Genomic DNA, 15,578 nt, shown 5'->3' with positions numbered 1-15,578 from the left:
AACGGCTGTTCATATAACATTTGGGTCATTTCTATAAATACCGTCCCCAAACCAAAATGAGACAAAATGGACCACAGAAAGGACCACTCCATCCTGTCTCACGATCTGATGACTCAGATCACGGCTTGCGAAAGCCAAATCAATACGGGACATTGACCTGTAAGACTGGCTAAAGCAAGAACAAATGAAGAGGGAGCTCATAATACCAAAAGTATATAAATTTTATTAAAGCATGTTAAAAATACCAAAAAAAGGAATAAGGTAGGTACATAAGATGCCGTGAGGCAAGGTGATGAGAGCGGAGAACAGAAAGAGCGCCACCCTGGGAAGAAAAACACACGGATATAGAGATGGAAAAATGTAGTATATAGTGATAAATAACATGGGAATGGAGAATATTGGGTACAGTGCCCAACCCATGAAATGGGTAAATAGATGATAAAACCATATGATATCAGGTAAAGCAAGGTCAACTCATGCACCCCCACTGGCAACAGATGCAAACGCATAAAGGTGGAAGTATGTTGCATAGAAAGCAAAGTGCAAGTGGACAAAAGATGACCACACAGCCAGCGGGGGGCAATAGAGGACCAAAGCTTACCCGGAAAGACCGTGTGCAACGAGACCCAGGGTAGCGCCACCCTGGGTCTCGTTGCACACGGTCTTTCCAGGTAAGCTTTGGTCCTCTATTGCCCCCCGCTGGCTGTGTGGTCATCTTTTGTCCACTTGCACTTTGCTTTCTATGCAACATACTTCCACCTTTATGCGTTTGCATCTGTTGCCAGTGGGGGTGCATGAGTTGACCTTGCTTTACCTGATATCATATGGTTTTATCATCTATTTACCCATTTCATGGGTTGGGCACTGTACCCAATATTCTCCATTCCCATGTTATTTATCACTATATACTACATTTTTCCATCTCTATATCCGTGTGTTTTTCTTCCCAGGGTGGCGCTCTTTCTGTTCTCCGCTCTCATCACCTTGCCTCACGGCATCTTATGTACCTACCTTATTCCTTTTTTTGGTATTTTTAACATGCTTTAATAAAATTTATATACTTTTGGTATTATGAGCTCCCTCTTCATTTGTTTCTGCTGTTTCACTCGGGAGCTTTTACCGAGTTATACTTTAGGTGTATCCCCTGTTGCCATTTTGGGTGGGCACTGTTCCTCACTCGCCCTGGGGATACCCTGGGTCATTTTTGTTTATCTGGCTAAAGCAAGAGTAAATTTTTTTATTGCCATAGAGGTGGCGCCAGATATTGACCAGCGCCAGCTCCCGGCAAATACTACTCATAGAAGATCCAGACCGACCCCGCCCAAGAGAGACAGAGAAGCGATCCAACTCAGGGTCAGGAACGGCATTAAAATCTCCGGCTACTAATAATGGGCATTGATTTTTTGTAGCAAGGTATTTTGATAATAGGGAAAAGACAGTTGACTTATATGGTGGAGGGATATAAATAAACGCCAATATAATCTCCTGCCCTTTCCACAACCCATGCAAGAAAAAAAATCTCCCTTCTTTATCAATCATGTTATCTACCGGTAGAAATTCCATCCCTCCATGAATATATACACTAACCCCTCTTGCATAAGAGGAGAAATAAGCATGATATTCCAAGGACGCCCATTTTCTTTTTAATGTATACAGCCTATCTACTGTTGCGTGGGTTTCTAATAATACCACAATTGCCGGAAAATGACGAGCCACCAGATCAAATACCACTGTCCTCTTCAATCTGTCTCCCAACCCTCTCACGTTCCAGAATAGAATATTACGTAGCATCGACAGTATGTAAATAACCTCCCAGTCCCCCATCTCGGAGAGAGAGACATAGACCTAGAAAGCAAGTGACGACAGCCAATCCCACCCATACCCACCCCCTGAGCACCCCCTCCATGGTTGATAAGGAATATCACATTACCCATCAACCTCTTCCAATCCACCAAACCTCCCCCCAGCCCCTGGAGGAGTTTTTTTTAGAGGGGATTCTATGGGCCCTTTCCACACAAAAGGTAGCTGCATCATGCTCTGGCCCTAAGTTTTCAACCAGCCATTTTTGAATAAAGTTAGCAGAGTTATCCTGTTCTGCCCCCTCTGGGAAGCCTACCAGCCGCAGGTTGTATCTACGGGACCTATCCTCCAGATCTATCACTTTCCTTCTGAGCCAAGAGCGATCTTCATCTACCTCTTCTAGTCTCTTTTTTTTAATAGGCTGTTCTCTAGCGTAGCAGAGTTAACTGCAGATTCCAGTTCCTTCACCTTTAGTCTCAATTTAGTCATCTCCTCTCTGATTATCGTGACATCTCCTTGCACTACTGAAAGGGACGAGGCCAACTCTGCCACAGAGGTACTAGTAGAATTTACTACTCCCAGTATATCCGAGAGTTTTTTATTAATACTCTCAAAGCCTTCACTCTGGGACGTGGTATCTTTTAAAGTACCAAGCTCTGGACGGTCCGTATTGACCACTCCCTGATGAACCTGTGGGGCAGATCTTTGCACACCTCCCCGGGTTTTGGGTGGTGGAGACTTCAGAAATTTATCTAATTGTGCCTGGGGGCTTCCACCCAGGCCACCTTTTGGGGAAGAGATCCCTCCTGATTTACGGTATTTAGGCGGCATTTTTGGGGAGCCTAATAGGAGACCACTATATATAAATTCACACAAAAAGAATCTCAATATTAGAGCCGGGCAATATGCAATGCAGGAGGGCCTCCCGTACCAGATCCACTGGCGATCCGGCTCTACATGGGAGGTACCCCGCGTTAAGTATAAGACCCCTGCGGCCTATTTCCTTCGCATAGAAGCGTAAATGTCGCTTCTATAGCGTATGTAGCATATATAAATATAATGGCCTGTGGCTATCAACGCTAAATACAAAAAGGAATATAGAAGCTAGATACTTATAGTGCACAGAGAAAAGAGGAAAACATATTCAGCTGTACCCAAAATCGCACCCACATCTACATCCACTTAAGATCGAAATATATAAGCGGAGGGCTCCTTTGCAGCCGAATGTCACTCTGGGTTGAATAACAATGTGTCACAGATGGAAGTCTAGATCAAATATCAAAATAGCATAGAAGGGGATAAAGACAAACGCCACTAAATATCTGATGGTCTTGGTAGATGCGGATGTCCTATAGTTCAGCAGTGGTATCTCAGGGATCACAGAGATCCCTCTCAGGCGAGAAAGAGGCGCAGCCGCACCCACACGTCCGGACCACAAGGCCTCCACCGTCTCCCGTCACCCACCGGAGGTAAGTATCCGAACTTCAGCCAGACCAGGCCCCAGACTCCATCACCCTCCGGACAGGAAAAAGAAATGGTCATACCAGTTTGGGCCGCATCTCAGGGCATCTACTCCAGCCCATGGATCAGCGCTTTCTACTTTCCACAGACGGCGGATCACGGGCTATCTCAAGCGCCAGCTTCCGAGCGGACGCAACTAGGGTCAGCGTTGCACATCGGAGCCGGAGAGGGGGGAGGGACGGATGGAGGAGGAGCGCGGCACGCACCCCTACGTCATGCCGCTTCAACTGTGAGGCTAAATTAGATTTAAATACACTGACTTGAGCGTCGCGCTCGAGCACACGCAGTGTTTATCCGAGCATGCTCGCTCAGCACTAGTCATGGGTCATCTATTTATTGAGGGAAATGATTCAATAATGCATGTCTGTGAGTGGCAAAAGTATGTGAACCTTTAGAATTAGCAGATAATTGGAAGGTCAAATTAGAGTCAGGTCTTTTTAATCAATGGGATAACAATTAGGTGTGAGTGGGTGGCCTGTTATATTTAAAGTCTGTATTACACAGGCCGACTAAGCAAACAATTGTTGAGAGGGAAGCGTTTCCTCGCGGCAATCACTTGCTAGCTAGCGGAAGAGACCGCTGCTATTCCATGCAGCGATCTCCTCCTCAGCATGAGGCGGAGCGACATCTGGTGGAATTATAGGCTTAGCTTTCTTTTCTTGTTGGAAAGAGAGCTAATTTACATAACAAATATGGATGGATCATTTGTAACGGAAAAAAGTGTTCTACCTACAAGCATCACATACACAGCTTATTAACCTCTCACCATTGAGAACACATGTCCAATCTGTTGAGCTGAGCATGCATGTGTATGGAGAAAACCTGAATGATAGCTGACGGCTGAAAAGAGCGTTGAAATGAATGATCACATTCACTGTTGATCATCCCTAAAGATTATCTAGAGGGAAACCTCCTTGAAGTTTTTTTTAATGCCTTTAAAAGCATAGTACCAACTCATCCAGGTCAACATTCTCATTTTCCAACATATCATCTAATCAATGTGTAAAGTTGACCATATACTATAGATATTGTATGGCTGAAATACCAATTTAGACCATTTTCTGTTAACCATCAATACCTCTTTCTGACATGAATGAGCTTGACTGATGGCAGATGTCTGTTGAAAGTTTATACTCCATGTTGGATTTCTTTAGTCATTGTCAGTGCTGTAGTTAAAAAGTCACTCATGACAAGCAACAAATCTGCATCCCATTGATGGCAGCCCAGATTACTTTAGAGATCATGGCAGATTATGTTACAGATTGACTAATAGAATTGTGGTCTAAAACTGCAACCTTCACAGACCAACCATGAACAACATGTTTTTCCAAAAAAGACATCTATAATCACTAATTAATGGCTAGCTTTAGAACCTTTTTCATTTTCGTTTGAATAAATATTGTTGTCCTGAAACTTCCATGTCACAGCCCACTTCTAAACTGCCAATCTTGGCATGTGGTGAATGGAATGCCACTGTTGTGTGTGTCAAGATTGGATATGGTCACATGAGGTCAAGCAGTCATGGAAGTCAAGCACTATATCGAACATCGTAGGAGGTTAGAAACAATTGCATTACAAAATGTTTTACGCTATCCACAGCAAGGTAAATCTCAGAGATTTAAGGATCCTTTACACTGCTCAATTGAGCAGGCAATTGTCGAGAAGGAAGCGTTCCTTCCTGGCAATCACCTGCTCGTCAGTGAAGAAGACCATTAAATTTACATGCAGGGATCTCCTCCACAGTATACGGAATCATTGTTTATCGGCAGCAGAGTGCTGTGTAAAGAGATCTTAATTTACCATGTTAAATTAAAGCCAACCATATATCTGCCTCAAAGAAAGTAGTCACACCAGTTTATGTTGAATTTTAATTTAACAGAATGTTAAGAAAACCTTTTTTCTCCAGCAGTAAAAAAGAAAAAGAATGCACAGTGAACTCTGTGACAGCTGCTATTTTATTGCACAAGTGGGACCTTTTGTAAACCAGATAGCTATTATTACAATTGATTCTGCTCATTGCCATGACTATATACTCTCTTATTAAAGAGATAACCTCCCAAAAATAATCAATGAACTTTCTGAAAATTTCTAATTAACAGGGAAATGCTAATACCATGGATTTCTGGGGATAAAGGCTGCTGTTTTATTACATGCTGCAGACTTAAAAATAGTTGGGTTACAAGTATGACCCCTCCGTGGACAACAATGAAACAATAGCTGTGTCAAGCCGATCAGTTCTTTAAAAGCAACTGTGCAGAGTTTGCATATGTGAAGGTTTAACTTTTTATGGACAACTATTAACGTGGAATTGTTCTGCCTGTAATACATGCTTTTTTCTTTCAGGACACAGATATTTAGAAAACACACTGAAAACTCAAAAGACAAGAAAAAAATGTTTCTTTTGTTTGCCATGTTATTACTTGTGTCTTTCCCCAAATTTTGCACAGGGAAATCATGGGATCCTGGATTTATTCTGAAGTGCATAACCCCTTCAGGATGGCAGTTTTCACCTTAAAGGGGTTGTCTCATCTCAGACAATGGGGCAGGGGCGTAGCTATAGGGGGTGCAGAGGTAGCAGTCGCTACCGGGTCCAGGAGCCTGAGGGGGCCCAAAGACTGTTGTGGTGCATAAGAAGACACCAGTATTATAGAAAGTTTATGCTGGTCAAGTTACACCTCTGGCTCAAGGTGGTGCCGTTTAAATTTTTTCCTCGGGCAGCACAAAGGCCTTGTGCTTCCTGCCCCTGGCCACAAAGTACTGAGGAAAGGGGGGCCCCAAGCTGAACTCTTGCACTAGGGCCCATGAGCCAATAGCTTACGCCCCTGCAATGTGGGCATATCGCTAGGATGTAAAGATCCCCCATAACAGTGTCATCCACAGATTCCCCATAACAGTGTGTCCTCCACAGATCCCCCATAACAGTGTGTCCTCCACAGATCCCCCATAACAGTGTGTCATCCACAGATCCCCCATAACAGTATGTCCTCCACAGATCCCCCATAAAAGTGTGTCATCCACAGATCCCCATAACAGTGTGTCCTCCACAGATCCCCCATAACAGTGTGTCCTCCACAGATCCCCCATAACAGTGTGTCCTCCACAGATCCCCATAACAGTGTGTCCTCCACAGATCCCCATAACAGTGTCATCCACAGATCCTCCATAACAGTGTCATCCACAGATCCCCCATAACAGTGTGCATTCGCAGCATGATCTCCATTCACTGCTATGGAATTGCCAGTGATCAGCTATTTTCAGAACACTATTAGCATAATTGAAGATGACCATGCATGCACATTGTGCTCTCCCTTCACTTCAGGGGACAGCCCCTTTTTTTTCTGCTTATAAACTGCACCATGAAAAAAATTAAGTGCCCTAGCCATTTTTCAAGCGGGTTCCATGTCCAGAATTCCCTTTGAAAATTGGCATTAATGAAAATCCACAGCAAAACTGCATCAAAAAGTGTGTTATAAAATGCATCAGAAAAAAACACATCCCAAAAATCCTGATGCAGATTCTGCATTAGGTTTTTTTAAGCACAGAAAATACTCTGCATGAACATACCCAAAGAAGCTGCAGGATCAGCAGCTGACAGTGGAAAGGCCAAAGAGAGATAATGTGGCATTCTGCAATCAGCTGCTGTGTTTACAACCTCTGTCTGTGCCTACAAAGTCCTGTAAGACTTCTGGTCCAATATTTCAGGATTTGGGGCCCCACTTTCAATTTTGCCCAGGGCCACACTTTGTCTAAAACCTGCCCTGCATCAGGCATTGGTGGGTGGACTGACTACATAGGATGTCTCTATAGTAGTTTAGTTTGTCCTTCATCTTAGCGGGTGTAAAAAAGGTTCCCATTTTGGACCGGTAGCGAGGGTCCAACAAGTTGGAGAGCAAAAAGTCATCCCTCTGGCGAATGATAACTTCGGCTGTCACTACGCAAGCAAGTGAGCATGCATCAGGCAATTTGTGCAAGTGACTCAAAGAGACTCCTTGCTTCCATCTCCACTGCATACTGCCATGGTGTGTCTGGGTCCTCTGCCTCGTCTTCCTCCTCGCCCTGTAGCTCCCCCTGCTGCTCCTCCTCTCCTGTCACCTGAAAAACCACCTATTTCGCTACACATTGCTTGTGCTCCAATGTCCTCCACCTTCTCCTCCTATTCCTCCTACTCATCCAGTTTAGCCCCCACAGGGCTTATGTGGCCGTTAGATGTAGGCACCACGTCTCCAGTCCCCTGACCAGCCAGATTTACCAGCATCTGTTCCAGGGCATGAAGCAGTGGAATGACATTGTTCATCCCGTAGTCCTGGAGATTGACAAATAACGTGGCCTCCTCAAAGGGCCTGAGAAAACGGCAGCTATCACGCTTTAGCTGCTACTGGCTGAGATCGAAGTTACACAGGGGAGTACTCCTGTCCGCTTGCATTATCAAGAAATAGTTTATAGCCCTTCTCTGTTCGTATAGTCGGTCCAACATATGGAGGATGGAATTCCAACAGGTGGAAAAGTTGCATGTCAGCCTATGTTGGGGGATGCCGTTCTGACACTGCAGTTCAAGGAGGGTGTGCTTTGCGGTGTACGAGTGGCTGAAGTGGATGCAAAGTTTCTTGGCCATTTTTAGGATGTCTTGGAGATGGGTGGAAGACTTCAGGAACCACTCGACAACCAGATTAAACATGTGCCATGCAGGGTGCATGGCTCAGCCCTCCTGGACCCAACGCCAACACCATTTTCTTCCCGTTGTTGGTCACCATGGGCACGGAGAAAGCCAGTATTCGATTTCTTGATGAAGGACATAGAGCAGTTCCTCCCCTGTGTGACTCCGTTCGTCCAGGAAACATGTGGTATGCTGGAGGGGCACTGTGAATTGTCCCTGCAGTGGATGCTGAGGATACGGTTGAGGATGAGGAGGCAGAGAGGGACATTGTCGCAGGACCAACGGCATAAGAACATGGAGGCAAAAGCGGCGTCACCTGCCCAAGTTGCTGGCTGTGCAGGAACCACATTCACCCAGTGGGCCATAAAGAACATGTATTGTCCCTGACTGTAGTTACAGCTCCACACATCGGCGCTGCCGTGCACTTTGCCAGACACCGACAGGCTCAACGACTGGCCCACCTTCTGTTCTGCATACGTGTGCAGGGCTGGTACTCCCTTTTTGGCAAAGAAATGACGGTTTGGTACTCTCTACCTCGGCACAAGCCATCAGTTCTCTGAAAGGTGCACAGTCCACCACTTGGAAAGGGAGGGACTGCAGCACCAGCAACTTGGACAGGGGCACGTTCAGCTTCTACGCCGTTGGATGAGTGCACGCATACTCTTGTCTCTTGGCAAACGCTTTGGTGATTGATTGCTGATGGAATGACTGACGAGAAGTAGGAGGGCGAGGAGAAGGAGCATCAGGACCAGCAGATGATATGAGGACAGACAGCTCCCTTCGGCTAAGGTGGTAAATCATTGACTGCCTAAAATCGGCTGTGTGCCCCTGGGTGATGCAGCGGTTGCTGCGGCAGGCTAGACCACCACATCAGAGCCACAGTTTTCCCAGGCCAATTAATGGTGACGCTGCATACGTTGATGCAGGGCCATGGTGCCAACATTGGCACCCTGGCAACGCTTCACCTTCTGCCCACAGATTCTACAAATGGTCATGTTCACCTCCTCAGGTGGCTTAACAAAATACTGTCACACCACTGAGTGGGTGATTTTACTCCCAACACTCCGGACTGACTGACTGCTACCTCTGCTGCTTCTGTGAACTCCTGCACCACTACTTTCCGGGCAGGTAGGCTCCTGCGAAGCGGGTGGTCTACCCCCGGGGACGTTTGGCTTCCGACCTCCCACTGCTGCCATCCTGCTGACTCCCGGACATGCGTGCTGGCTCCCCGCTGCCTCAAGGGCAAGCTGCCACCCTCTTCTCCCGATGATGATGAAGCTCCTAATTCACCCGGCTCCCAACTGCGATCAGCTACATCATCATCGAGCACTGTCTGCACGTCACTGATGTCCTCCTCAACTGTCTCTGGGTCAGGAGTCTGACCACTCGCAACACCAGCTCCCACTCCACTCTCCTCATCACTACTTGCCCACCTACCAGAAAAAGCGGCGGATGTCTCTTCCACATCTTGGCTGGCCAGTAGCTGCTGACTGTCCTCTAGTAGCTCGTACTCGCTGTATAGTGGAGCTGAGCCCACAGCATAGAATACTTGTCTGGCTGAGGGAACAAAAAAGGATAGAGGCAGGTTGAGGACAGATGAGTGCACAGGGCCTGCTCCTGGGCCATGCCAACTAAGGGTTGTATCTGACGAACCCACCGAATTTTGGCTGGGGGTGTCTGATGTCACTTGGGGTGAACTGGAAGACCGAGTCAACCATTTAGGAACTGCTGGGTTGCTTGTCAAGACACGACCGGTAGATAACACCAGGAGCTCAAGCCTCTCGCTGCGACTCCTGCTGCCACACCCCCTTACTCTGCTGCGACCTGTGCCTGCTCTAGAAACATTAGGCCTCTGCCACTCCCGCATGCAGGACCTGGCACTTCTGTGTCTCACATACTGTTAGATCAAATAAATAGGTAAATAAAAAGAAAATTAAAATACCCCAAAAAAGTCTGTAAATGTCTCACTTCACCACACAACGGCTAATAAGCTTTTACTTTTTTACACTTTTAAATGGCACAAAAGGTTTTAGAACATATAACTGCACCACTGAATAGCAAATAGGCCCTTACTTTTTTTCCACTTATACACTGCACAAAAGGCTTTAGAACATATAACTGCACCGCTGATCGGCAAATAGGCCCTTACTTTTTTCCACTTATACATGCCACAAAAGGCTTCAGAACATATAACTGCACTGCTGAACGGCAAATATATATTTTTTGTCACTAATACACGCCAAAAAGTGCTGTAATTTTCTTACTTCACCACACAATGGCAAATACTCGTATACTGTATCTTTTTTTGCTTCTAATTCACGCCAAAAATGGCTTTAGAACATATAACTGCACCGCAGAACAGCAAATAATATATCTTTTTTTGCCACTTATACACGCTAAAACAGGCTTTAAAACATATAACTGCACCGCTGAACGGCAAATGTATATATTTTATGCCACTAATACACACCAAAAAGGGATGTAATTTTCTCACTTCACAACACAACGGCGAGTATATATTTTTTTGCCACTAATAAACGCCAAAAAGGGATTTAGAACATATAACTGCACCGCTGAAGGCAAATAGACCCTTATTTTTTCCACTTATACACGCCACAAAAGGTTTTAGAACATATAACTGCCCCGCTGAACGGCAAATATATACAGTTGCAAGAAAAAGTATGTGAACCTTTTGGAATGATATGGATTTCTGCACAAATTGGTCATAAAATGTGATCTGATCTTCATCTAAGTCACAACAATAGACAATCACAGTCTGCTTAAACTAATAACACACAAAGAATTAAATGTTACCATGTTTTTATTGAACACACCATGTAAACATTCACAGTGCAGGTGGAAAAAGTATGTGAACCCCTAGACTAGTGACATCTCCAACAGCTAATTGGACTGAGGTGTCAGCCAACTGGAGTCCAATCAATGAGATGTGATTGGAGGCGTTGGTTACAGCGGCCCTGCCCTATAAAAAACACACACCAGTTCTGGGTTTGCTTTTCACAAGAAGCATTGCCTGATGTGAATGATGCCTCGCACAAAAGAGCTCTCAGAAGATCTACGATTAAGAATTGTTGACGTGCATAAAGCTTGAAAGGGTTATAAAAGTATCTCCAAAAGCCTTGCTGTTCATCAGTCCATGGTAAGACAAACTGTCTGTAAATGGAGAAAGTTCAGCACTGCTACTACTCTCCCTAGGAGTGGCCATCCTTTAAAGATGACTGTAAGAGCACAGCACAGACTTCTCAATGAGGTGAAGAAGAATCCTAGAGTGTCAGCTAAAGACTTACAAATGTCTCTGGCATATGCTAACATCCCTGTTAGCGAATCTACGATACATAAAACACTAAACAAGAATGGATTTCATGGGAGGATACCACAGAGGAATCCACTGCTGTCCAAAAAAAAAACATTGCTGCACGTTTACAGTTTGCACAAGAGAACCTAGATGTTCCACAGCAGTACTGGCTAAATATTCCTTGGACAGATGAAACCAAAGTTGAGTTGTTTGGAAGAAACACACAACACTATGTGTGGAGAAAAAGAGGCACAGCACACCAACATCAAAACCTCATCCCAACTGTTAAGTATGGTGGTTGGGGCATCATGGTGTGGGGCTGCTTTGATGCGTCAGGGCCTGGACGGATTGCTATCATCGAAGAAATAATTAATTCACAAGTTTATCAAGACATTTTGCAGGAGAACGTAAGGCCATCTGTCCACCAGCTGAAGCTCAACAGAAGATGGGTGTTGCAACAGGACAATGACCCAAAGCATAGAAGTAAATCAACAACAGAATGGCTTAAACAGAAGAAAATACGCCTTCTGGAGTGGCCCAGTCAGTGTCCTGAGCTCAACCCGATTGAGATGCTGTGGCATGACGTCAAGAAAGCGATTCACACCAGACATCCCAAGAATATTGCTGAACTGAAACAGTTCTGTAAAGAGGAATGGTCAAGAATTACTCCTGACCGTTGTGCACGTCTGATCTGCAACTACAGGAAACGTTTGCTGCCAAAGGAGGTTCAACCAGTTATTAAATGCAAGGGTTCACATACTTTTTCCACCTGCACTGTGAATGTTTACATGCTGTGTTCAATAAAAACATGGTAACATTTAATTATTTGTGTGTTATTAGTATAAGCAGACTGTGATTGTCTATTGTTGTGACTTAGATGAAGATCAGATCACATTTTATGACCAATTTTTGCAGAAATCCATATCATTCCAAAGGGTTCACATACTTTTTCTTGCAACTGTATATTTTTTGCCACTAATACACGCCGAAAAGGGCTGTAATTTTCTCACTTCACCACACAACAGCAAATACCTTTTTTGTGCCACTAATACATGCCAAAAAGGGCTTTAGAACATATAACTGCACCGATGAACGGCAAATATATATATTTTTTGCCTTTAATACACACCAAAAATGACTGTAATTTTCTCACTTCACCACACAACGGCAAATACTTTTTTTGTGCCACTAATACACTCTAAAAAGGGCTTTAGAGCATATAACTGCACCGCGGAACAGCAAATATATAATTTTTTGGCACTAATATACGCCAAAAAGGGCTGTAATTTTCTCACTTCACCACACAACGGCAAATACTTTTTTTTTGTGGTACAAATACACACTAAAAAGGGCTTTAGAACATATAACTGCACCGCTGAACGGCAAATAATATATGTTCTAAAGCCCTTTTTGGCATGTATTAGTGTCAAAAAAATATATATTATTTGCCGTTCAGCGGTGCAGTTATATGTTCTAAAGCCCTTTTTGGCATGTATTAGTGTCAAAAAAATATATATTATTTGCCGTTCAGCGGTGCAGTTATATGTTCTAAAGCCCTTTTTGGCATGTATTAGTGTCAAAAAAAATATATAACTGCACCGCTGAACGGCAAATAATATATATTTTTTGCCACTAATACACACCAAAAAGGGCTGTTATTTTCTCACTTCTCCACACAACTGCTAATAAGTTCTTCCCCCCCCCCCCCCACTAAAACAAGTCAAAAAATGCTTTAGAACATAGAACTGTACCGCACAAGGGCAAATAAGACGTAGAAATATTTCCTTGTAATAAACTCTGTTAATGGCTGTATCAATCAGCACTTGCACCCCATTAACAAAAATGCTGGAATTACAGGGCTGTATAATGGCAATTTGGATCCCCAGTCAGTGCAGCAAGGTGTAATAGGATTGTTCTTATTACCTCGGCTGCAAACTCCCCTAATGAACCCTGTTCTGCTTCAATACTGTGGAATGATTCTCCAGTTTTTCCACCTGTGAGGGGCTGGCCTTGCTGCTGAAGAAGCTCCCCCATGCCTCTCAATTGACAAGACCAGACATGTCATCCAGCACTGTGACAATCTCACATCTGCACCACTGCTCCAGGAACAGCCTCTGCTTATATCGCTACAGGTGCATCAATATACCTGTTTAATGTAATCCATATTCCTATGACAATATGCCAGTTCAATTTCACACATTTTTTAGCTTAATTTAACTGATTTTACTGTATACTGTACAGTCGTGGCCAAAAGTTTTGAGAATTACATAAATATTGGAAATTGGAAAAGTTGCTGCTTAAGTTTTTATAATAGCAATTTGCATATACTCCAGAATGTTATGAAGAGTGATAAGATGAATTGCATAGTCCTTCTTTGCCATGAAAATTAACTTAATCCCAAAAAAAACTTTCCACTGCATTTCATTGCTGTCATTAAAGGACCTGCTGAGATCATTTTAGTAATCGTCTTGTTAACTCAGGTGAGAATGTTGACGAGCACAAGGCTGGAGATCATTATGTCAGGCTGATTGTGTTAAAATGGCAGACTTGACATGTTAAATGGAGGGTGATGCTTGAAATCATTGTTCTTCCATTGTTAACCATGGTGACCTGCAAAGAAACGCGTGCAGCCATCATTGCGTTGCATAAAAATGGCTTCACAGGCAAAGATATTGTGGCTACTAAGATTGCACCTCAATCAACAATTTATAGGATCATCAAGAACTTCAAGGAAAGAGGTTCAATTCTTGTTAAGAAGGCTTCAGGGCGTCCAAGAAAGTCCAGCAAGCGCCAGGATCATCTCCTAAAGAGGATTCAGCTGCGGGATCGGAGTGCCACCAGTGCAGAGCTTGCTCAGGAATGGCAGCAGGCAGGTGTGAGCGCATCTGCACGCACAGTAAGGCGAAGACTTTTGGAAGATGGCCTGGTGTCAAGAAGGGCAGCAAAGAAGCCACTTCTCTCCAAAAAAAACATCAGGGACAGATTGATCTTCTGCAGAAAGTATGGTGAATGGACTGCTGAGGACTGGGGCAAAGTCATATTCTCTGATGAAGCCTCTTTCCGATTGTTTGGGGCATCTGGAAAAAGGCTTGTCCGGAGAAGAAAAGGTGAGCGCTACCATCAGTCTTGTGTCATGCCAACAGTAAAGCATCCTGAGACCATTCATGTGTGGGGTTGCTTCTCATCCAAGGGAGTGGGCTCACTCACAATTTTGCCCAAAAACACAGCCATGAATAAAGAATGGTACCAAAACACCCTCCAACAGCAACTTCTTCCAACAATCCAACAACAGTTTGGTGAAGAACAATGCATTTTCCAGCACGATGGAGCACCGTGCCATAAGGCAAAAGTGATAACTAAGTGGCTCGAGACCAAAACGTTGACATTTTGGGTCCATGGCCTGGAAACTCCCCAGATCTTAATCCCATTGAGAACTTGTGGTCAATCCTCAAGTGGCGGGTGGACAAACAAAAACCCACTAATTCTGACAAACTCCAAGAAGTGATTATGAAAGAATGGGTTGCTATCAGTCAGGAATTGGCCCAGAAGTTGATTGAGAGCATGCCCAGTCGAATTGCAGAGGTCCTGAAAAAGAAGGGCCAACACTGCAAATACTGACTCTTTGCATAAATGTCATGTAATCGTCGATAAAAGCCTTTGAAACGTATGAAGTGCGTGTAATTATATTTCACTACATCACAGAAACAACTGAAACAAAGATCTAAAAGCAGTTTAGCAGCAAACTTTGTGAAAACTAATATTTGTGTCATTCTCAAAACTTTTGGCCACGACTGTATATACAGTTTAATTCAATTAATTTTTGTGTATTAATATACCAGTTTAATTAAGCTCATTTTACTGTGTTAATATACTAATATAATTAAATGAATTGTACTGCAGTAATATAACAATTTAACTCAACATATTGTACTGTTTCAATATATATACCAACCCAACTAAACCACGCATGTAGTATAGAGAAATACGTTTTATTGAACATAATCGCATCAAGACATAATATCACAAAAACACATCATAAAATCATGGCACTGCATGGCATCAAGCACTTTCATTGCACCATGGCACTTTCACTTCTTTGAGTGATCATCACCTTTTGTTTCACGTGATCATGTGTCCATATGGTGTCTCTGCCCCTCTATGTTTTGCGGTTAATGTGCCGGTTATTGTGTGCTGGAGTTTGAGTTGGTGTTGACCTCAGTAACACACCTACTTGCCGGTTGATCCGCCCACATGACCGGTCATGCGGCGGGTCATGTGGTATGATCACAT

Source organism: Bufo bufo, chromosome 1 (assembly GCF_905171765.1).
Source record: "Bufo bufo chromosome 1, aBufBuf1.1, whole genome shotgun sequence".
NCBI classification, from domain to species: Eukaryota; Metazoa; Chordata; class Amphibia; order Anura; family Bufonidae; genus Bufo; species Bufo bufo.
The sequence above is the reverse complement of the archived record's forward strand: the minus strand, read 5'-3'. Positions refer to the sequence as shown.